At 42.7% G+C, this 22880-nt stretch overlaps 1 protein-coding gene and 1 long non-coding RNA gene across 2 annotated transcripts in view; one reads left to right on the top strand and one right to left on the bottom strand.

The window, feature by feature from the left end:
- The window catches only part of fam110b (family with sequence similarity 110 member B), a 68256-nt gene extending 51252 nt beyond the window's left edge, over positions 1 to 17004 (bottom strand). Inside the window, exon 1 of the mRNA XM_062517243.1 lies at positions 16871 to 17004. The gene's annotated coding sequence lies outside the window, so the exon portion shown is untranslated. The remainder of the gene's footprint in view (positions 1 to 16870) is intronic.
- A 2812-nt stretch (positions 17005 to 19816) lies between these two features.
- Positions 19817 to 20391, top strand: LOC134100300 (uncharacterized). The gene is made up of 2 exons (XR_009941248.1): positions 19817 to 19908; positions 19986 to 20391. It is a non-coding gene; the product is annotated as an uncharacterized LOC134100300 (long non-coding RNA).
- Positions 20392 to 22880: the final 2489 nt, after the last annotated feature.

Genomic DNA, 22880 nt, shown 5'->3' with positions numbered 1-22880 from the left:
TCATGCCATTATGTTGGTCATTCTAGCAAACCAGCATGGCCATCTTACACCTACAATGTCATCTTGGCAGGCTGGTCACCAGACCAAAATGCAGTTTGTCATCAATGACGGTGCCCAGGTATTTGTACTCCTGTACAACTTCAACTGGTTCCCCATGTATTATAGTTGCAGTCCTGCATCCTCCATGCTTGCTGAAGTCAATGAACATCTCCTTGGTTTTTGTAACATTAAAGGGATAGTTCGGGTTTTAAGACACGAAGTTATATGGGTTCCCCGTCAGCAACGTTGTGCATCAGCACTGACTTACCCCGCAACAGCGTCCTGTGAGCCGAGATCAAGCCGGTTTTTGATGCTGAAGAAAGTAGTCCGGCAAGTTTCTGGGGTCACGAAAGTAAAGTGTTTTTCTTCTCAAAACCATATGCGTTCAAAAGAGTGATATATTTGCACCACAAAAACGTTGTCCAGGAAAAATTCAAACCTCGTTATCACTTACTTATTTTTCGCGATTCCTATCACTGCGCGCTACTGACAGCTGGACAACGTTTTTGTGGTGCAAATATATCACTCTGTTGAACGCATATGGTTTTGAGAAGAAAAACACTTTACTTTCGTGACCCCAGAAACTTGCTGAAGAAAATAGTCCGGCATCAAAAACGATCAAAAACCGGCTGGATCTCGGCTCACAGGACGCTGTCGGGGGGTAAGTCAGTGCTGATGCACAACGTTGCTGACAGGGAACCCATATAACTTCGTGTCTTAAAATCCGAACTATCCCTTTAAGCTCCAAAAAGGAGCTATCACACCATTCCACAAACTCACTGAGAACAGGCCCGTGATCTTGGATAGAACCTGATAACAGGGACAGGAGAACAGTGTCATCGGCAAACTTCACTAGATGACGATCAGGATGGCGGCTTCTACAGTCATCTGTGTATAAGATGAAAAGTAGTGGTGAGAGGACACAACCCTGGGGTGACCCTGTGGATGTGTATCTGCTGTCAGAGAACCTCTTGTTGACCAGCACCTTCTGCGTTCTTTGTGTGAGAAAGTCTGTGATACACATGTAGCCGGGGGCTATCACGTAGTGCTGCGTGAACAACGTAATCCATTTCCATATTGGAGATCGGCTTTAAATAGCAGCCATTGTCGGCTTCCCTTGCGGCCTGACTGGTTGGAGTGTATCACCCCTCTAGATCCCTGGTTGTTGGAAGGTTCCTATTGCTGGCACTGAACCTCAGGCAAATATCTCGCCACTTCCTCCTGTTTAAACCTTGGTTGCCCCGATCAGGACGGCTTGATGCGGAGATGACAAGCTTTCTTAGACTTGGTGCAAGGAAGAACTCCCGTTAACGCCACTGCTGTTTTGCCAGAAGTATTTTGTTTCTGTGATTGATGTAACTTGTCTGCATGCCTGCTTAACACGCTGTCGCTGGTTTAGGCTACGGGTCAGTGTCTGCTTGGCTTGAGCCATCGCGTCTGCATGTATGTCCGTGCTTTTGGTTTGTTTGGGATCAATGTACTGTTTTCTGTCTTGTTTGTTAAACCAACTGTGTTCGTTCAATCCCTCTAAAAAAAACTAATTAACCATCCAGTTTCCCCCTCATAGCCTAGCCCCGTTTGCTGGAGAAAGTGCACATCAGGCCCACGGATGGCGTATACCCTCTTTCTTCCTCTCCTCGTTCAATCACTGCATGCTTAGCGAGGCTTTCTGGTATTCACCCATAACTGTGTGCCTGCACTATTTGCTTGCTGTGAGTGTGAATAACAGTGTGGTTTGATGTGTGTGTGTGAATATTCTCTTTTGCACAGGTGAGTGGTGTTTTGAGGTTCTCCTTCGCTTTCCAGTGGCTCACCTGATGCTCTCTCCATGCTGGTAGTAATTAGAGTACATTTAGATTATATCCAGTTTTCTAGACTGTATTTATTGGATGTGATTGATACGATATCAGTAGCGCTCCTTATTGTGAACTATTTATTGGATAAGTAATAAAATATATGTTTTACTATTTGGCTTTCTTCCCCAGCTTATTATCCCATTACAGATTAATAAAAGTACTGAACTTGAGAATTGGGTCTCTGCTCTCTTCTGTTGTAAACGAACTTGTGAAACTATTTTAGAACTGTAAGGTGGGGTTTCCCCCCCTTTTTTGTCCCTCTGGGTGGCGTAGTCGGGTCATTGTAATTTGGGGCTAGTGTTGGCCCCGGTCACACACAGAATTAGCTGATGATCCAAGTAAGGAAACCTTTCTAACTTCAAAACATTTTCACGCAAGTTCTCGTCCTTAAAGTGACAGCCACCAATTTAACCTCACATCGCCAATTCAGTGTAGGCTATGACTTAAACTACCTAAAGTTAAATGATTTTAGCCAACTAATTTTGTAATTATTCATTAATGCACATGTAATAGCAGATATATTGGGCGAATTTGGGCCTACAATTTATTAGCTTATCTGACAGTCAGCAGGCATGTCACAGTGTGTGGAGGAAGAAACTACTGCACTAAATCATAAACAAAGGACTAATTTAAAGTGTACCTCACAATGAACTCAGAACATAAAGTACAAAGGCATGGCCGTAAGATGGATATAGATCAGCTCTACACCTTTTTCCAATAATAAAAGTTTTGTGGCCGGTAGAAAAATATTTTGGCCCTGTTTATACTGTAACACGTTATGGGGGGAATTCTCCCATGCAATGCGCGTAAAGGTGCGCAAGTCAAAAAAAGTGTGCATTTCGCTCTGCACAAGTTCAGCCGTTCAGTCATTTAGGCATGATAGAGGGAGTTACGCTTTTTGGGTGGAGAAACCCAAAATCTGGGCGTTTCTTGTACAACTCTTGCACGCGTGCTGCCATGACTTAATCACATTTCCAGCTACGCTCCGGAGGGCTGTAAATTAAGGTTGAGTGTCACTACAAGGTGAAACAGCATATTGCTCGATGTCAGCAGTAGGCCTAGTTCTACATGTAGGCTACACAGAACATTACAAACTAACATTACAGTATCAAATCTGATGCTTAATAAGCTGATACGGCTTCATGTTCTTCCCCATTACAATGTCACATGATGGCATATTTCCTGACATTATCAGGCCTTATCCAGGCTACATTGTTGGATAGTGAAAATCCAGTTATAATCACCCACTTTGGATATTGGAGCTTGCCGACTGTGCATCTTCAGTTTTAACTTGACATGAGGTCATAATCCCATACCCTACTTTGTTCGAATCTGTCCGTTTCTTTTCAATTTGAAGTCATCCATTGCACAGATGTCTACACTAATGCCGAGCAGCATCGTTTATATTCTCCTGTCTCTTGATTCATTTGTAATGGAGATTGATGTTGTTATGCCAGTCTCTCTACTGTATTTGAAGTTGCAGGTGTCAGTCTACAAAATCGTTATCATACATAAATTGATATATTTTTAGAAGCAGCTGCGAGCGAAATTTTCTTTGTCAACAGTGAGTTTTTGAATTATGAATCTACACACATCAAGGACGTCTTGACTCTTTATGAGCAAACTTCAAAGGGAAAGGGACATTTTGTGAAGTCATTTCTTTCTTAAGCTATGTGATGACACACCATTTTACTGTAGGCCGTTCTTTATTCAGTTCACCTTGTTTACGTTCTCAAAATCAAAAACTGGTTGGTGTTCTTTCTGGATTTAAATGGTATTCAGAAGGTCAATGAGAGTCCACGTTCCACGTTTTCAACCTAAATTAAGTTAGTGGTAGATCAGTCTGGTGCTTTTAAATAAACAGCACACTTCTTTCATAAGGCCGCTTTGATTTCAAACTTGCGCAGTGTATGTGTCAGAAGCTGAGATGGCAGAAAGTACAGGTAAAACAGAAGTGCGCAACAGAAACGCGTAAAAAAAGCTTACGTGCTAATTATGCACAAAGAGGAGAATTCTTCCTTCAAAAAAAAAAAAAAAAAAAGTTTACACAGGAAGGGGAGAATTCCCCCCAAAACATGTAACTCCCTCTATCATGCGTAAATTACAGACTTGTGAACGGCAGAATTCACGCAGACAGAAAAGCGTTTAGTTACATACTTTTTTTGACTTACGCACCCTTACGTGCATGGGAGAATTCCCCCCTTTGTGAATAGAATACCGTTTCTGTATTCTCAATAAAAGGCAAATGATTTCTATTTTTGTTGATTTATTTGAAACTTAAAGGTAGGGTATGGAATTAGCTTTTTTGGTCATTTTTGCAAAATCACTTGGAATCCTATTCCTAACCCACTTACAGCCACTGAGTAGGAAGCACTGAAATGGAAATTAAACATGTCAATCATCTGCGGAACGGGCAGGGCTAGAAAAATTCCAGCCAATAGTATTCTAAACCCCATACCATCATTTCACAGCTCATTTGTCAATCTAACGGTCTTCCTCTTCCTCCTCCCTTTAATAAACATCATGTGAAAATATAGAGTATCGAATCATATCGTCGGGAATTCTGAATTATCTAAAATAATCGAATCGTTGGCTTAAGAAATCGATATTGTATCGAATTATCATGAAGGCTCCGATTTACACCCCTATGGTTGAAGGAACCGTATGTAGGATTTTGGCCAAAAATGGTAGTGCAGTCACTTTCTGGAGCAAAGAATTGTCCAAAATCTTAATGCCGAAGCATTCGGAGTTCCTTTCACTGGAACTAAAAGGCCAAGCCCAGCTCAAGGATGGCTCCTTCCTGTTCCAATGTGACTATGCACCAGTGCACAAAGCAAGGTCCATAAAGACATGACAGATGACAGAGTTTGGTGTGGATGAACTTGACTGGCCTGCACAGTCCTGTAGAACCCAATAGATCACCTTCGAGACGAATTAGAGCGCAGACTGAGAGCCAGTGGCCTCGTCCAACATCAGTGTGTGACCTCATTTTTTGGGGGGGCTGTTACTGCAAACAAAAATGATTTTAATGATGGCCCCATGCAGTAGTTTTCTAGGACCTCAAAACCGGGTTATAAACATGCTTTGCCATAGAGAAATACATGATAGCATTGGATTATACATTTTTTGCCAGAAAAAAAAAACAAAAACATTGGGTAAATCAAGCTAAATTAAGTTATTATTTTACTTTCACCTCGTCTGTTTTACAACCTAGAAGAATGTATCAGTGGTAGGGGTGTAAAAATTAACCGATACGTATCGGTAATCATTCGGAACGTTAACAACGCGAGTGCATCGGTTGGCAAACCCCTGGATCGGTTTAAATGTACTATGAATCGATAGATAAATCGATTTTAAAATGACGAATCGGAAAACTAACATTACAAGTTATGATACTTTCAAAATCATAAGACCGACCGTGATTTGCTAACACACCAGAGCGTCTAGCTTCTCCAACGAGGGTACTGTAAGTAGCGTCATTGCTAGACAGTGGCAGCAACAAACTAGTTGTCAAGTTTAGTGAAATGCAGATAACGCTGACGTTAACGTGTGTTGCAGTGTCCTGAACGAAGACATACAGTATATTCAGTCGTAAGCACAAGCCTAAAAAACTAGCTTCATAGGTTACAACAAACACCCTTTGTCATCCTCCTGCATTCCCCTTTCCCCGTGTCTCCCCAAATGCTTCGGTGCCTTACTGTATGTTCGGTGCACGTCTGAAAGTTGACTGAGGAGGAGGGAGGGTAGTGCCAGAGAATGTCTAATAAGGGGAGAAGGACCACTAGCGAAATACTTCCGCATGGTACTGCAACTAGAGGGCGATCGCGAGCAAGTGATGAATGAATGGATGGCAATGGAGCTGAACCCCCCAGTACCACATTTGTCTTTATATAATTTTTTCTCCTGAAATTGCATTAATGCATGCGATGCAGGATAACTTGACTTGACAATTAGCTGACCAATGCAATTTTCTATATGTGTTGTTATTCCTAAAAACCCTTTCAAAGTTTTCATGTCACGTGACACAAAAGCGAACCACTTTACGGCCATAGACCTAAAAGAAGGTTCAGCTTCACGACGTCGTCGTAATCGGTCGCGATTTCTCGCTGACCAATCAGCATCCATGAGCTAAATGCTAGAATGTTACACGGAAAGCGGCCCATCCTATGAAAAGCAGAAAGGACATGAGTGACTTTTTATTTCATTTCCAGTGGAAAACCTATACTCAGGTAGCTACTACGACAATGTACATTAAGAAATGAAGTTGTCAACTGTGAAAAAAACGAGTTTTAGCCGCCTAGCTCCATAGACCACAATTCATTTATCACTTGCTCGGCAGCGCCCCTAGCGGAATTTCAACAGATTGCAGGAACAATCCGGTACAATGGAGTTAATAGGAAGTGGACCGGCTCTCCCTAAAGGGGCTCTGGTAGTGCCTACCTGTCATGTGTTGAAAGCGGTTCTCACAACGTGCGTTAGTAGCCTCCTTATTTATGAAAGGTAGGCTAATCCAGACAGACACTCTTTCCCAAGAGCTACAGCTACATCACATCGTTTTTAACTATTGTGATTGGTTCAGCAGCTAAGTATAGGGTGATATGAATGTATCTCTATTAATTTGTCGAGTGATTTCGTTTAGAGGCATTTGGCCACGTTCTTATTATCAAAATGTTTGTTCAGTCTTTCAATCCAGTCAATCAAGTCTTTTGGAAAAAATGTAATTAATGACATGCAATTGTAACTTTTCTCATGCCATTTAAAGTAGCAGAAAAAAAAAAAAATCTGCAGTATGGAAAATAAAATGAGATTAAGAACTATATTGCATTTTGGGGCCTATTACTGCATCGTATCGAATCGCACTGAATCGTTCTGTATTAAACCGCATCGGCTGTGAATCGTATCGTAGCTTTATGAATCGATACGAATCGAATCGTCTTAAAGGGAGAGATTCACACCCCTAATCAGTGGCATATCACAGGTTAGCGAGTAATTCAAATAAAAAGAAAACTTTTTTATATATATTATTCTACATAATACATGCATGTATGATGTATGTAAACACAAACATACACACACGCACACACACACAGGGGAGAATACGTATTTGAACCCATGCTTAAAGGTATACTATGCAGGATTGGCGATTTCATCGCCGGTTTCGCTTTCACTTTTCATTTTCGCTCGTTTTATGCTTGCATATTTCTCTGCAGAGCCTGCCCTACAGCTTTAGCGTGTATATTTGACAAAACCCCTCAATCGGTCAGTCTGCCGTGCCTTTTCATGAGACTTTACATGACACTTCCTGGAGTAGAGCATGGGTGAGTGCCCGGTGTCTCCTGAAGATGCAAGTGTGGTTCTTCATGGAGCTCTCCAACCGCTTCAGCTTACTTTCTGAGGAGCTACTGGACGACCCAGCCAGGTCGACATCCCTCCTGCTGGATGGCTCCCTGAATCCGACTACCCTCCATCTGCCAATGGCCGAGGTGCCGCCTGTCGATGATCCAGCAACGTACGGCCAGCAAAGTAGCTCGCTGGGCCCGGCGGATCTCCATCTGCAGCCGGCAGCGATAGAGGCTCCCCTCGATCTAACGTCTTCGGCTCGGGTGACCATGCCGGCAGCTGTCCTGGGGGCTCCATCAGAGGATGCCCTGTCTCTTCAGTCGGCCTTGGCTAGCCTCTCCACCCGGTCTGACTCTCCACCGCTGCCAGCTGACCTGGGAGCTCCATTGGGTGATGACCCGCCTCTTCAGTCGGCCTCGACTAGTCTCTCCACCCGGCCTCCCTCTCCACCGGCAACTAGCTCCACTCACCCACCGGCTACGGACGCTCCACTGCGGCAGCGGCTATCGGGGACGACGAGAGGAAACAACTCCTCCTCGGCCCTGCCTAAGAGGCGTCCAAGGAGTTCTCCTCGTCGACGGCTGTTGAAGCAGGCAGTCATCCGTCGCTCCGGGCGTGTGCAACCGCCTGCCGCCTACACATCGGGAGCCGGGGTACCTACTGCTGAGCCCGCCTCTGCGGAGCACCCATCTCCACCAGGCCCTGGCTCCACCAGTGTGAGGAACGCCGTCTCAGACCGATCATCTGTCTCTCCGAGAGCCGAGTCGCTCCTGGTGGCTGGTGAGGAGCAAGCCAGGGCCTCAGCAGCTACCTCCCTGCCTGCTGGTGATGAGCAGGCTCCCCTGCCTGCTACTCCGAAACCGCTTTTTCCTCCGACTGCACTGCTAATCGGAGATTCCATCATTAACAAGGTCCGTTTCTTCGATGCCATTACTCGCTGTCTGCCCGGGGCCACTGTCCCAGTTATAGACCACACGCCTAAGTCTTTGTTACCCACCCTGCCCATGTCTGTGAATACAATAATTGTGCATGTGGGTACAAATGATGTTATGCAGGCCCACACTGAGCCCATTAAATCAAAAGGCCTTCTTGGACCTTTTTAACTTTTTGAAACAAACAGGAAAATCCTGTTTTTTTTTTTATCTCCGGGCCTATTCCCACGTTTCGCAAGGGCGATATGTGATTCAGTAAACTGTTTGGGCTCCACAATTGGCTCTCGACTTCGTCCGTTGCTCACAATCTAAATTTTATTGACAATTTTGATCTTTTCTGGGAACGTGCGTCGTTTTACAGGGATGGGATCCATCCGAGTGCTGTGGGCAGCGATGTGCTAACGGGCTGGTTGCTGAACACGCTGCGACGCTTGAGACGGAACGACCGGAATGACTGACTAATAGAACTTCCGGTTTCCCAGACCAGCTCCCAAAGTAGTATGTGGACTGATTAAATGCATTCCTAATGTTTTATTACTGACAATTTATAGGCCTCCAAAGCACTCAGCCAAAGTTTTTTTGGAGGAGTTTTGGGAACTGCTGTCAACGGTTTGCTTGGAGTTTGACTGTCTTGTTATATCTGGGGACTTCAACATACATGTTGATAATCCGGATAACGCTTATGGCAGAGAATTACTTGCACTAATTGATAATTTCAACCTAACACAACATGTGCAGGGCGCAAGGCACTCTCATGGTCATACCCTTGATCTTGTTATTACAAAGGGCCTCACTATCTCTACAACTGTTATTGACCTAGCACTATCTGATCATCTTGGTGTTTTCTTTGATGTCTCTATGCCCCCTTACATTCAAGAAAGCTCATTGACTGTAGTGAGGAGAGTCTTGAAGGATGACACAGCTGTTCTCTTTCAGCAAGCTCTCTCTGGGGTCTCAATGGAAATCTCAGATTCAGCAGATGATCTATTAGAAAATGTTAACTCAAATATGTCCCAAATCAGGGATGATATTGCCCCATTTAAAACCAAAAGAGTTACTGGCAAGCAGAAAGCTCCTTGGAAACAATATCCAGCTGTTAAAATGCTAAAAAGAGAATGCAGAAAGACTGAAAGGAAATGGCGTAAATCGAAACTCCATGTCCACTATCAAATCCATAAAGACATGCTTTCTAAATATAACTATGCAATTAGTAAAGCAAGACAGTCCTTCTTTTCTGACATCATCTATAGGAATATAAACAATGCTTGTGTGCTTTTTACAACCGTCGAGAAGCTAACTAATCCCCCACCACAAATAACATCTGAACTGTTCTCAGTTGATAAATGCAATGAGTTTTCATCTTTCTTTAAAGGCAAAATTGACAAAATACGACAGAATATAACTTCTCAGTTGCAAATAACTCAAAATTTGCCGCCACCAATCCCGAAGGGCACACCTAACACAATGGCAGAATTTAGCCTGATTAACCATGATATCCTAGCAAAAACTGTGCAAAGTCTTAGCTCCTCAACATCAGACCTGGATATCCTGCCCACCAAATTTTTCAAGTCTGTGTTCCACCTTGTTGCCACTAATGTGTTTCAGATCATCAACACATCTTTAGCTACTGGAATTTTCCCTACATCTCTGAAAAGAGCAGTTGTGAAGCCCCTGCTTAAAAAGAATAACCTCGACACCTCTGTATTAAACAACTACAGACCAATATCAAATTTACCATTTATTGGAAAAATCTTAGAAAAGATTGTTTTTAATCAATTAAGCACTTTCCTTACTGCAAATAGTTGTCTTGATAACTTTCAATCAGGGTTCCGAGCCAATCACAGTACAGAAACTGCATTGGTCAAAGTTATCAATGACATTCGTCTTAGCACCGATGAAGGCCAAACATCTGTCCTGGTTCTTTTAGATCTAAGTGCAGCTTTCGACACAGTGGACCACCGCCTACTACTACATCACCTTGAATACTGGGTGGGGTTCACTGGTATAGTCATTAGTTGGCTAAAGCCATATTTACAAAATAGGAGTTTCTTTGTGGCCATGGGAAACTGCACCTCAGAAATAATGCCCTTGACCTGTGGTGTCCCCCAGGGGTCGATTCTTGGTCCACTGCTTTTTAATCTTTATATGCTCCCACTTGGGCAAATTTTCAAGAGCAACGCAATTTCCTATCATTGCTATGCAGACGACACTCAGATTTATATTGCCCTATCACCTAATGACTATGCCCCCCTTGAACATCTTTATCAGTGTATTGATCAAATCAACAACTGGATGGCTCACAATTTTCTTCAGCTGAACGCCGATAAAACTGAAGTAATTATTTTTGGGAAAAAAGATGAAAGAGACAGAGTTGCCACTAGGACACAAAGGGTATTAAAACTAAAGATACTGTCAAAAATCTGGGTGTCCTCATTGATAGTGAACTAAACTTTGACAGGCACATGAAATCAGTTACTAAGTCAGCATTTTATCACCTAAAAAACAATGCCAAGCTAAGAGGTCTGATGTCGAAAAGTGATTTGGAAAAATTGATCCATGCTTTTATCTCCAGCAGAATCGACTATTGCAATGGCCTGTTCACAGGCCTGCCAAAGAAGACCTTAAAACGCCTTCAATTAATTCAAAATGCGGCCGCAAGAGTCCTCACAAAGACAAAAAGAAGTGAGCACATCACCCCTATCTTGAAGTCCCTTCACTGGCTCCCAGTCAGCTACAGAATAGATTTTAAATCACTTCTTCTTATTTATAAGTGCCTAAATGGGACAGGGCCTAATTATCTCACTAACATGCTGCACCCATACACCCCTAAAAGAGCACTTAGATCTCAACAGAACAACTTACTGGTTAAACCAGCCGTCAGAACTAAGCATGGTGGGGCAGCTTTCAGTTACTATGCGGTCCAGTTGTGGAACCAACTGCCTGAGGCAATTAAAAAGGCCGCTACTGCTGCGAACTTCAAAATCAAACTAAAGACAAAGCTTTTCGCCGATGCCTTTTACTGACTGCTGTATTTTATGTCTGCATTCTTTTTCCCATATTTATTCTGCTTTTAACTTTTATTTTTTTCTTTTTAAACCTTTTATCTTTTATTTTATTAATCTATTGTATTGTTTTATGCATTTGCACTGATACGTCCTCTTTTAACTTTTCTCTTGCACTTGTTAAGCACATTGAGCTGCCTTCTGTGTATGAAATGTGCTTTATAAATAAAATTGCCTTGCCTTGCCTTGCCTTACCGCTACAGACCACTAGAGCGGCCAAAAAAAACACAGTTCGACCGGTAATGACTCATTTAATCATATAACAGTATGGAACGAATTGATTAACTGAAAAACGTTGCACAGTATACCTTTATGTGTCGTAAATAAATACATTTTCTTCCTTAACAGGGGGCATAAGTAGGCCTGTTTTGACCCTTATGTCAATTCCCATAGGTGCAGGATGATTTTTTTTTAAATGCCTATGTTTTTATTTTTAAAGGCCAGCTATTTCATGGATCCAGGATACTGTGCATCCTGATAAAGTTCCCTTGGCCTTAGGAATTAAAATAGCCCCACATCATCACATACTCTTCTTCACCATAGCTAGATATTGCATGGTGTTTTTTTCCAGTTAGCCTATTAGTCTGTTTGATGCTCATTGAGCTCAAAGCAAATCAATGCACGTCCTGCGTTCTACAGAGGGTGTATTAAAGGGATAATCCGGAGTGAAATGCACTTTAGATAAATTTTTCGGACTATTGGGAGTACATACGTTGAGTTGACACCAAAATCATGTCATTCGGATGTATTTTGAGAAAGTTCGAGCTCACCGTTTTTAGCCAAAACTCGTTAGCCTGGAAGTGACCGGGGCAAGTCCTTTCACCGCTACAAAACGCTATTTTTATACCTCTTCTACTGTTCCAACCAACACTACACTTACGTGGTAGTAAGTAGGGGGTCCCTAAAGCCAAACCGAAGTATCCCCACGTCTTTATGTGGTCGGATAGAGAGTCCAGAATGAATTTAATCGAGTCATACCTTTCCGGAAATGTCACTGCTGCAGCTAGCAACGCGTTAACAACATTTTAATAACATTTCCGGAAAGGTACGGATTCGATTAAATTCATTCTGGACTCTGGGGACCCAGGTTCAAATCCGGCCTGCGGTCATATCTCAATCCCACCCCATCTCTCTCTCCCACTTGTTTCCTGTCTACCTCTTCACTGTCCTATAATAATAAAGGCAAAAAGGCCAAAAAAATATACTTAAAAAAAATAAAAACAGATTCTGAAGCAAGTGCTAAGACTCCGATTGGCCCAGAGAAGTGTCCATTACAAGAATTAGCCAATAATGTTTCGCAATTCTAGCCTGCATTGCATACAGATTAAGGGCAGCCTTCACCCCCCCCCCCCCCCCCCCCACACACCCCCAAATAAAAACTCTCCGGTTCTGCGCAATTCATGTGAATGACCCAATTGACCAAGCAAACGGCGATTGTTGCCGAAAAGCGACAAGTTTGCAGGTCTGTTGTTGGAAAGCCCCGCTTAATGCTCTTTTGTGCATCTCGCTGCAACTAATAGTTGCGGAGCAATGTAACAGAGAAGAATGGCTATGTTTTTTTACACACTTTGCATCAATGTTGTAAGGGTTAAAACTAAACGATAAATGGTCCTGCAGTGACATGGTGTAAAACTTGAGTCTATGATAGGAATAAGCTTTGTGTCGTGATGATTATAGACTTTGGCCAGCGCTTTAGACTGTCATGATAGGGCCCATAGTGCCACTTATAAAAATCATTCAAATATAAACAAACTATACATTTGTACAAACCCCCAATGGGCAGAAATTCATGAAACTTGGGGGTCAGGGTAAACACAAGTTGGTGCAGTTCAGAAGATCTCAAACAAAGTGGGGATTAAAGCAGCATGTTTTTGCATATTGTTTTACTGGGAGTGCAACATAAAATGAGTGGTTAAGGACTAGGTTGATGTGGACGTCCTAGATTTTATTTATTTATATAACAACTTTTCCAACATCCCATACTGTATGTGATTTTTGGAAAAATGGGAGTTTTGCCCCCTGTGTAATAAGTGCACACAAGGATAATGGTACCCGAATGTGCACTGAATACCCAGATGATGTAGCCTACTGAAAAAAGTTGAATGTGAAACAGTGGACACTTCCCACCCTTGCCACTGTTTCCATAACAGAAGGGGAGGGACCGAAATGCAACAAAAAAGCACAATGAATTTGATTCAGTCCCCAACACTATCAAAATGTATACTGAAGTGTAAGTGAAGGCAATGGAAATGACAATATTCTGTACTGCAATTTAATTAGCATTTCTGGTTGTCCCATGGAGCTAGTGTTTTGCTGTCTTTATCAACAACAGTTTAAGGCCTAGCCACATACTGACAAGGATTTAATTATGAAACACAGCAGAGATTTGTAAACACAATAAAATTTGATTTTGAAACAGATAGATACCTTAGACTCACAACTTTATCAACAACTCAATCGACATTACATGCCAGATCAGAGTAAACTAGGCCAGGGGTTCTCAAACTTTTTTGGTCCGAGGACCCCTAATGGAGCAGAATTTTTTCCGAGGACCCCCCCCCCCCCCCCCATCGCACCACAAAATTACAGTTACCATAATTGTTTAAAATAGGCATTTTAATGCAAATCATTTAAAATAGGCATTTTGATGCAAAAGTAGGGCCTAGGAACAGTGTTTTGTCAAATGTGGGCCTACTGTGTAACTGTATTTCACTCACATTAATGAATAGTGGTGGGATTCTATTTAGAATTCATTGAAATAATAATAATAAAAAAAACAGACTGACAAACTGCAGTGCAATCACAGCATGAATTATGCATTCAGAGGTAACTGTCATGGAGTAAATTAAATTATACATTTACTAATCAACGATTAGTAAGATTAGTAAGATCAAAGATTAGTCAAGTGAAAATCAATGATGCAGTAACAGGCACCAAACTGGTGTCAGAGTAAGACAATCAAACTGCTAGAAATACATGCATTACTATCAAAAATGACTTGCATGGTTGTGTAGGCCTGACTGCCCTGAAAATGGCAATATAAGAACTATGGTGGAGGTATACGTTGGGGCTGAGCAGTTTACTGAAATATGTGGTGTGTGCCTTCCAGAAATAAATGGCAATTTTTATTCAGTGCTGAGAAATGACTTTTTGACACTTTTTGCGCTCCATATATTTGTGACACTAGCTGATCTGACCTGACTTGTTTGTAGCACACATGACGTGCACAGATGATGATTCTCTATAATATTTTTTACTGCATTGCAATGAACAAAGTAAAGGCAAAAAAGTGTTTATTTGTCAAACAAATTTGGATGCAGTATGAGTCTTGAATTCGATACCATACAGGAGTTTGCTAGGATCTCAAAACCGTATTATGAACATGACTTGCCATAGAGAAACACATGATAACGTTGGATTATGAACATAGGCTATTATGCCACAAAAAAACATGGGGTAAGTGGAGCTAAATGAAGTTATTATTTTGCTATCACTTCATCTGTTTTATGGCCTAGAATGTTGTATTTGCTATCTGTGGATAGCTCTAGCTCTCCTCTTTCATCTGACATGCGTGCCGTATTTCTGATGGCGGTTTCACGTAAAGTAAATCAAACGAGAGTAGGCTAATGGTAGCCGAAGCTATATGACATTATTATTTGTTTGTCACTTCGTCTGATTTTATAAAACAAAATGATCGATGTATTTGGTATCAATGGAAAGCTCTGTTTCTCCTCTTTCATTTGATATGCGTGTCATGTCTGTGCGATGCGGGATCCACGAGTAATTCAAGCGAGAGTTCTGGATGCGAGGGTGAACGCAGAGCAATATAGACTGTAAATATGATATACTTTGATTTAACTTCATGATTTTATTTTATGTTCATACTTGATCGTACAGACATGTGCTTAGTCTCGTTGGAAAGCCCCGGTTCTGCTCTTTCGTGCAATATAATCTCATCTCGCTATGACTAATAATCACGGAGCAATGTAACAAAGAAGAATGTGTGCGTTTTTTGACGCACTTTGCGTCCGTCGGGCTCATAGGGTTAAATTGTAACTTTTTCACGGACCCCCTGGCAACACGTCACGGACCCCCAGGGGTCCGCGGACCCCACTTTGAGAACCACTGAACTAGGCTGTGCGATTGTTAGGTACGTCAATTTACAATAGTCAGCAAACAGCGCTTAGGTGTTAGGCTTAACAAATATGGGACCTGTACAGTACACTTCAAATGCAAAAGAAGTCCCTTATTCAAAATCCCTACTCCTGTGTCTCCTGCATGAATGTCTTCCTGCAAAGTCACTATATCATACTCCTGCAACAATTTCCAGAGGGTTCAGACTAGTGTTTTAGAATCATTAAGTCCTCTTAAGATAATGACATTATTATTTATTTGTTTAATCCAAATGCAATTGTACACATTGCACATGTTAAATAAAACTATTCCCAAGGGTATGCAACCAACTTTTAAAGTCTAACTATGGAGTTCATGTAGCTGTTATTGTACAGATGTGGCAGTTAAGTTTTCTATCCATTGCATTGCATCCACCTGTGTTGCTTGAAGTCATGTGAATACCATTAAAAGTCCACTTGATGTACCAGCATAAAATCATGGTTTCACGTCTAATATAATCTTAGGTGGCTCAGACATTTTAAAGGAACATGCCAACTAGATGCAACACAACCAATGGCTCTTAGATTAGAAGAAATCGTATACCACAGAGTATACCAAGTATGCCTACCAGGACCCCTTGTCCTTATCCAGCACGAGAGAACTAGGCCCTGTTGCCCAGCAGGCTCCCTCGACTGAACGCCATGGCTCTTTAAATGTAACATTAGCCAACATAGGCTATTTTTGTTGTATTTAACGCTCACCAATGTTGGCGCAAGCAACAGTGTGATGAACAGGACGTTAGCTTTCATTTATCCTTAACCATGACATGCATAACAACGATGGGTAATGAGTCGACTACTTGGCACTGCCCTCGAAACTAGATGACGATGTTCAGGCATCACCGTTAACTGCTCAGGTGATGGGAGCTGACAGGGATACGTGGGGCTACACAAATTAATATTTGCCCATTTGATAACTGCCTACAGAGCTTCAGATGTAGCTATTCTCCCAGTGTTCGCCATGATTATTGTTAAGGTTAACGTTAGTCGTAACAGTCAGTAAGCAAACATTGCGGCTAGCTATTGTTAGCTGTCCTTGTTGTTGGTTGACAACTAACGTACCGATAACGTAATGTTAGCTAATTTGGTCCATCACTCATTAGTAACAAAATAAAACAGTAGGAAATACGCTTTGTTCAAATGGGTGTAACAGTTAATATCATGCGTTAATCTAGCATGCGAATATACAATCGTAACGCTAAACTTCGATAACGATAATAGCAAATGTCACTGATGAACGTTAACGTTACTTATCTTAAACAAACATGAACATTCTCCTTTCCAAACCATTAACGTTATGCTTGCTTAACGTTATGCTTCTCATACGTTAACAGCCTATATTGCTAATCGGCATGTCTGCAGCTGAACAATAGGGGAGAGAGATACAGCTTTACTCAAAGCTACTTTATTACTCAGCACAGTGTGCCTATTTTCTTAGAATGCATAATTTTCGCGAGTCTACGCCTTACCTGGATAATCAGTGCCCGGGGACAATGGATGTTGCGGTATCTTTCCGTTAGTCGAGAGTTGTCACAGAAATCAAGCTCGTGGAGGACAGCACCAACTAGCTAATTCAATCTGCAGTGCACCTTCACTCCCAGATCGTCTCAAATTCCTTTTTCTGATATGGGTGGGGGAGAGTGCCATATAGGTGTGTGTCTCAAACGTTCGAAGCAAGTTGGGGATTATCATGAGCAGTTTCTTTTCTGCCGCGGATGACAACCTTTCGAATTGCTCATATCATAGTTTCAAATAGTAAATGGTACATTCCTTCGTTATGTAAAGCTGTTTTCCCCTGCAAACATTTTATTTCGGTCCATGTTTTAAAGGAGCCGTGTACACCATAACTGTACGAACACACCGCCGGCGACTTGAGCGTCCAAGATCGCTCTGGACGCCCTGGCAAGGACGCCGTGGGAAGCTTGGATCAAATACTTAAATACCGTCTCTGCTTTGATGCTTTGGCCGCTCTGACGTAGTACCATTCTGTGCTCGTTTTTTTTTTTTAATTATTATTTTATTAGGCTATTTCAAATGGAAATTCAACATACAAACATTAAATATGTATGCAACTCAGACACCAAGGGGAAAATACAACAGAACAATACAAAGCATATAAATCAATTCAAGAATGTAATAACTTGTTGTTGTCGCTAGCTTCTTAATAAGGCACAGGAGGTGTTAGAAGTGTCTATTTATTTGGCACTCAAGTATAACTGAACTTCAGTCACTTTACATACTGCCTTATAACATTGTGCACGCCACATTCACATCAAGTGTATTAATGTGCGGCACTATATAGCCTACTACTATATACTATTATACATCCCCCTTTCTTAACATGGAATTTAACCTTCATTGCATCTATAAAATCATGTGCTGTACTAATAAACTAATCTCAGTCACATTTCCTATTGTTCTTCCAGTTTGTAAATACCTCCAGGACACAGATTGAATAACTTTGACATTGTGTAAACTCAGGCATCTCAAATACAAATAGCCTACATAACTTTTCTGCTAAAGAAACACATTACAAGAGACTTCAAACATTTCTCTTTAAGATGTCACCGAATAAACATCATTTCACATTTTGTTGTTTTATACATTCTTCATACTCAATCTTTTTTTTTTTTTTTTTTACAATTTTCAATTTTGCAAGAATCACTCAAACTATCAGCATTGACCCATTTGAAAGTCTTTAAACCTCTCCTAGTGTGAGTTGGATTGAGTGTGGATGAAGGCTGAGAGTCCATACTCTCTGCTGCGCTCATGCCTGGTGAGTCCGGCGGGTCCTCATCAACCACGTCAGCATCAGCAGTAGCCTGAATACAGACTGGCGTTTTCCTCAGATGGCGCCTGTTGCGTCTGTAGTGCTGCCCAGAAGACACCACAATGTTGTAGGAACGAGGCTCACCTCTCTCTTCAGTGACCACAGCCGGACGCCAGCCCTGTGCAGTCTCCATGTGCACAGTGGTGCCTGGGCTCAGCTCAGGAAGCCGCTTGGTACCTCTGTTGTAATACTGTTGCTGTCTTTTCTGCAGGTCTTGGAGAACAGAGTGTGCATTCTGGGGTACTGCAGGCTGGAGCTAGGTAGAGTGCTCCTCAGAACCCTGCCCATGAGCATCTGAGCAGGAGAATATTCCATACCTGTGACAGGCGTGTTCCTCAGGGTGAGAAGTGTGAGAGGAGGATCTGTTTGTTGTGCCTTTTTGATCACCTGCTTCACGGTTTTGACATTTCTCTCTGCTAGGCCATTAGACTGTGCATAGCCTGGGCTAGAGTGAGTGAGTTGAATGCCCCATGTTGCGAAGCTATGCATTTCCTGACTTGCAAATGGAACATGGTCACACACAATCTCTTTTGGAATCCCTAGTCTGGAAAACACTGATTTCATTTTCCTGATGACTGTGTGTGCTGTCTTGTCCCTAATGTTCAGTACCTCTGGGTATTCAACTGGGGCATTCAACTCACTCACTCTAGCCCAGGCTATGCACAGTCTAATGGCCTAGCAGAGAGAAATGTCAAAACCGTGAAATAGTCCAAGAGATATGACTGACCTTGAATTTCAAAGATGTCTGCTCCCAACTTGAGCCACGGAAGCTCAGGTATGTCATGTGAGATCAACGGCTCTCTGTGGTTTCTTGGCTGGAACTCTTGACATGCACTGCAGGTCTCAACCATTTGCTCAATGTCTCTCATCATTCCTGGCCAGTAGAAGTATCTTCTGGCTAGTGCCTTTGTTCTTTGCATTCCTTGATGTGCCACATGTAGCTTGTGCAGCATGTCTTGTTTGAGCACTTGGAATGATTATCCTATCACCAGCAAACAAAATGCCGTCTCTCACTGACACAGTATGTCTGATTGGCCAGAACTGTGCCATACGAATGTCCACCTGTTTCTTGTGATGTGGCCAGCCCTGTCTGTATCTGTTTTGTAGGGGCTGTAGAATCTCGTCTGTCTGTGTCTCACTCTTGAGCTTTTCTAGAGATGTTGTGCTAAGAGCCTCCGTGGGCTCCAGAGTGTAAATCACCTTCTCATCAGCTAGATCATCTTCTATCGTGTCTTGCTCTTGTATGACTGCTCGGGACAGTGTATCAGCAATCAGCAGCTCTTTACCTGGCTTGTAGAAGACATTTAGGTCGTACCTTTGCAGCTGGAGTAGCATCCTCTGCAGTCTGGATGGAGCTGTGCCAAGGGGCTTTTTGAGAATATTCTCCAGTGGCTTGTGGTCTGATTGAACATTCACCCTCACGCCATAAGCGTACTGATGAAACTTTCTGACAGCGAACACAATGGCTAATAATCTCTATTTGTGCATATGTAGTAGGATGGACTGACTGCTGCCCCTGTGTCTTCCCTCTGGCCTGTCAATTGGCTAACGAGGGGCGGTGCAGTGACCTTAATTGGTTAACTGGCCCAAGTGCAGCCTATTTAAGAACTTGGTGGCTAGCAACAGTGTAGGCTCTGCTGCAAGAAGGTGTGTGAGCACACCAGAGCCTTCCACCAGGTATGCAATCTTTTTGAGTGTTTGTTTGTATTAGGTTTTGTCATTGTGGTTAATGTTTATCGTTTTATGTACTGTAGCTGGGTGCCCTGCCTGTCCGGACCACAGCAGGGGTGATGTTTCCTGCCTCTCCGGACTGCTACAGATGGTCAGGCTGCTGTCTTGTCTTCATTTAGTTTTGTTTGATGTTTGATTTACTATTTTGTCTGTTACTTTTGGTTTGATCGTTTTTGTCCATTGTCTTTCTTTTGTGAGCAGGCAGAGTGTTAATGGGGGGGGGCCTAGTCACCTGCTGGGGAACTAGAGTGTGTGTACTGAGAGTTGCTTGCTGTGGAGAGCTGCACTACTTAACACTTTCATACTGTAGAATTGCTGTGTTTGGTATAAACTGGTCACCGTTGATATTAGCCTGCCCCCTCAGGCAAGCTCTGTCTGTCTCTGTTGAATGTCTGTCTTTTGTGTTCAATAAATTGTTTATTTAAGGAATTCATGTCTCAAATATGCTTTAAAGAACCTGTGCAGCTGTGTTTGGTAAAGGTCCCAAGCTCCTAAAGATTCCCTGAGGCGCTAGGCCCCAGGGTGGCGTAGTCAGGCTACAGATTTGGGGTGGTTGCCCTGACCACCCTGTTACACATAATTCCTCTCAGGATCGGTCAGTGCTCTCGATGCATAGGCTATTGGGTGTCCATCTTGTAGCAGACATGCTTCTAAACCGTCCTTAGATGCATCAGCCTGTATGACAAGCTGTTTCTTTGGATCAAAGAACTTGAGCATTGGTGCATTCGTGAGGGCGACTTTGAGCTTTTTGATGCCTTCATTGTGTTCATGTTGCCACAGCCGGTTACATGCTGCCACTCAGACATGCCACCACTACGACATGCTTCCATTTAGACATGCCTCTATTTCGACATGCTGCTATTTAGACATGCTGCCAATCCGACACATTTTAGTACCCCCATTCCGACAGTTTACAAATCCTATTTTTTTCCAAGCCAATTTAACGGACCCTATGAGCCCGACGGATGCAAAGTGCGTCAAAAAACACACCCATTCTTCTCTGTTACATTGCTCCGTGATTATTAGTCACAGCGAGATGAGACCTATATTGCATGAAAGAGCAGAACCGGGGCTTTCCAACGAGACTAGACACGTGTCTGTACGATCAAGTATAAAGTATAAAATAAAATCATGAATTTAAATCAAAGTATATCATATTTACAGTCTATATTGCTCTGCGTTCACGCACACAGCCACTGCTCTCGCTTGGATTACTCCGGGACCAGGCATCGCACAGACATGACAAGCATATCAAATGAAAGAGGAGAAACAGAGCTTTCCGTTGATACCAAACACATCGATCCTTTTGTGTTATAAAAACAGACGAAGTGACAAACAAATAAGAATGTCACATAGCTTCGGCTCGCTACTTTCGTTTGATTTACTCGTGAAACGCCTGGTCAAAAATATATGACTTGCATGTCAGATAAAAGAGGAGAGCTAGAGCTATCCACAGATACCAAATACAACCTTCTAGGCCATAAAAAAGACGAAGTGACAGCAAAATAATAACTGTAACATTAATAGCCTATTAATTACCTCATGTCGGAATGGCACGTTGTTTGAAAAAAAAGTGAAATACCGCCACTGCGACCATGAAAAAAAAAAAATGTCGGAGTGGTGGGACTTTTTCCCATAAGGAGACATGCCTCCACTACGACAATTGGACGTCAATGTCGGAGTGCTGGTATGTCGGAATGAACGGCGGATACCGCCACAGCCACACCATGTCTTTACGCAGCAGCTGTCTCAAAGGTGCAGTAAGAGTAGCCTCACCTGGAATGTATTGTGCGAGATATTTTATCATGCCTAACATTCTCTGTAGTCCTGCTTTATCAGTAGGTGACGGCATTTCTGTGATGGCTTTGATTTTTGCTTCATCTGCCTTCACCCCTTCTGCAGTAACAACATGTCCCATGTATTTAACTCTGTCAACTTTAAACTGTATTTTGTCTTTGTTGAATTTTACGTTTGCTTCCTTTGCTCTTGCTAGCACTTTCTGTAGTATCTCGTTGTGTTCTGTCTCTGTAGAAGCCGCAATGATCATGTCATCGGCTATGATGTGTACTCCTTCAATGTCTCAAGGTTTCACAGTTCCATTGCTGAAAAACTTCACTTGCTGACTTGATTCCAAAAGGAAGGCGTTTGAATCTGTATCTCCCCCATGGCGTGTTGAACGTGCAGAGCAGCGATAATGCTTCATCCAGCTTCACCTGCCAGTAGCCATCCTTTTCATCCAGCACAGAAAAGATTTTCTTACCAGCAAGCTTGCTCAGTACCTCATCTGTTGTTGGAATGGAGTAATGCTGTCTCAAGATCGCCTTATTCAAATCACGGGGATCCAAACAGACTCGCAATTTATTCTTGTCTTTCTTTTCAGTGACCATAAGGCTGTTTACCCATGATGTGCGCTCAGTCACACGTGTGATCACATCAGCTTGCAGCAGGTTGTCTAATGTGTCTTTGAGTCTGTCCATTATAGCCAGTCGTATCTTTCTACACCCATGTATCACTGGGAGAGGAGAGGGTCCTGCATGACAGCAGCTTGTCCTAGGGTCTTTTCGTCGAATTTCACAAGCCGTTTGAGAGTCGAGCGCCTGAGCTGGTGGCAGAACGCACACGCATCAGGCTGCGTCAGAGCTCTACGAGCTCTACTCCCAAGCAGACTGGACAGGCTTCGTGGTAGTCCTTCCAAAGTGGTAGTCCTTCCAAAGAAAAACCACAACCCTGAGGACAGGGTCTCGCATGCGGTGGGGAGGTCGATGTTTGAGACCGTGAGCTCATGGCGAGACACACGCACGAATCAAACCTCTAGCGCAATAGACTCACAAACGGCGCCCGTGGTAGCGGTTGGCTCACCAATAGAGGTTGTTGCCAAACCGGACTGATAGACAGTTAAACCATTCAGAGTTGCTATC

The sequence above is a fragment of the Sardina pilchardus genome, chromosome 2 (assembly GCF_963854185.1).
Source record: "Sardina pilchardus chromosome 2, fSarPil1.1, whole genome shotgun sequence".
NCBI lineage: Eukaryota > Metazoa > Chordata > Actinopteri > Clupeiformes > Clupeidae > Sardina > Sardina pilchardus.
Note: the sequence above shows the minus strand (reverse complement) of the source record. Positions and strands in the feature narration are given on the sequence as shown.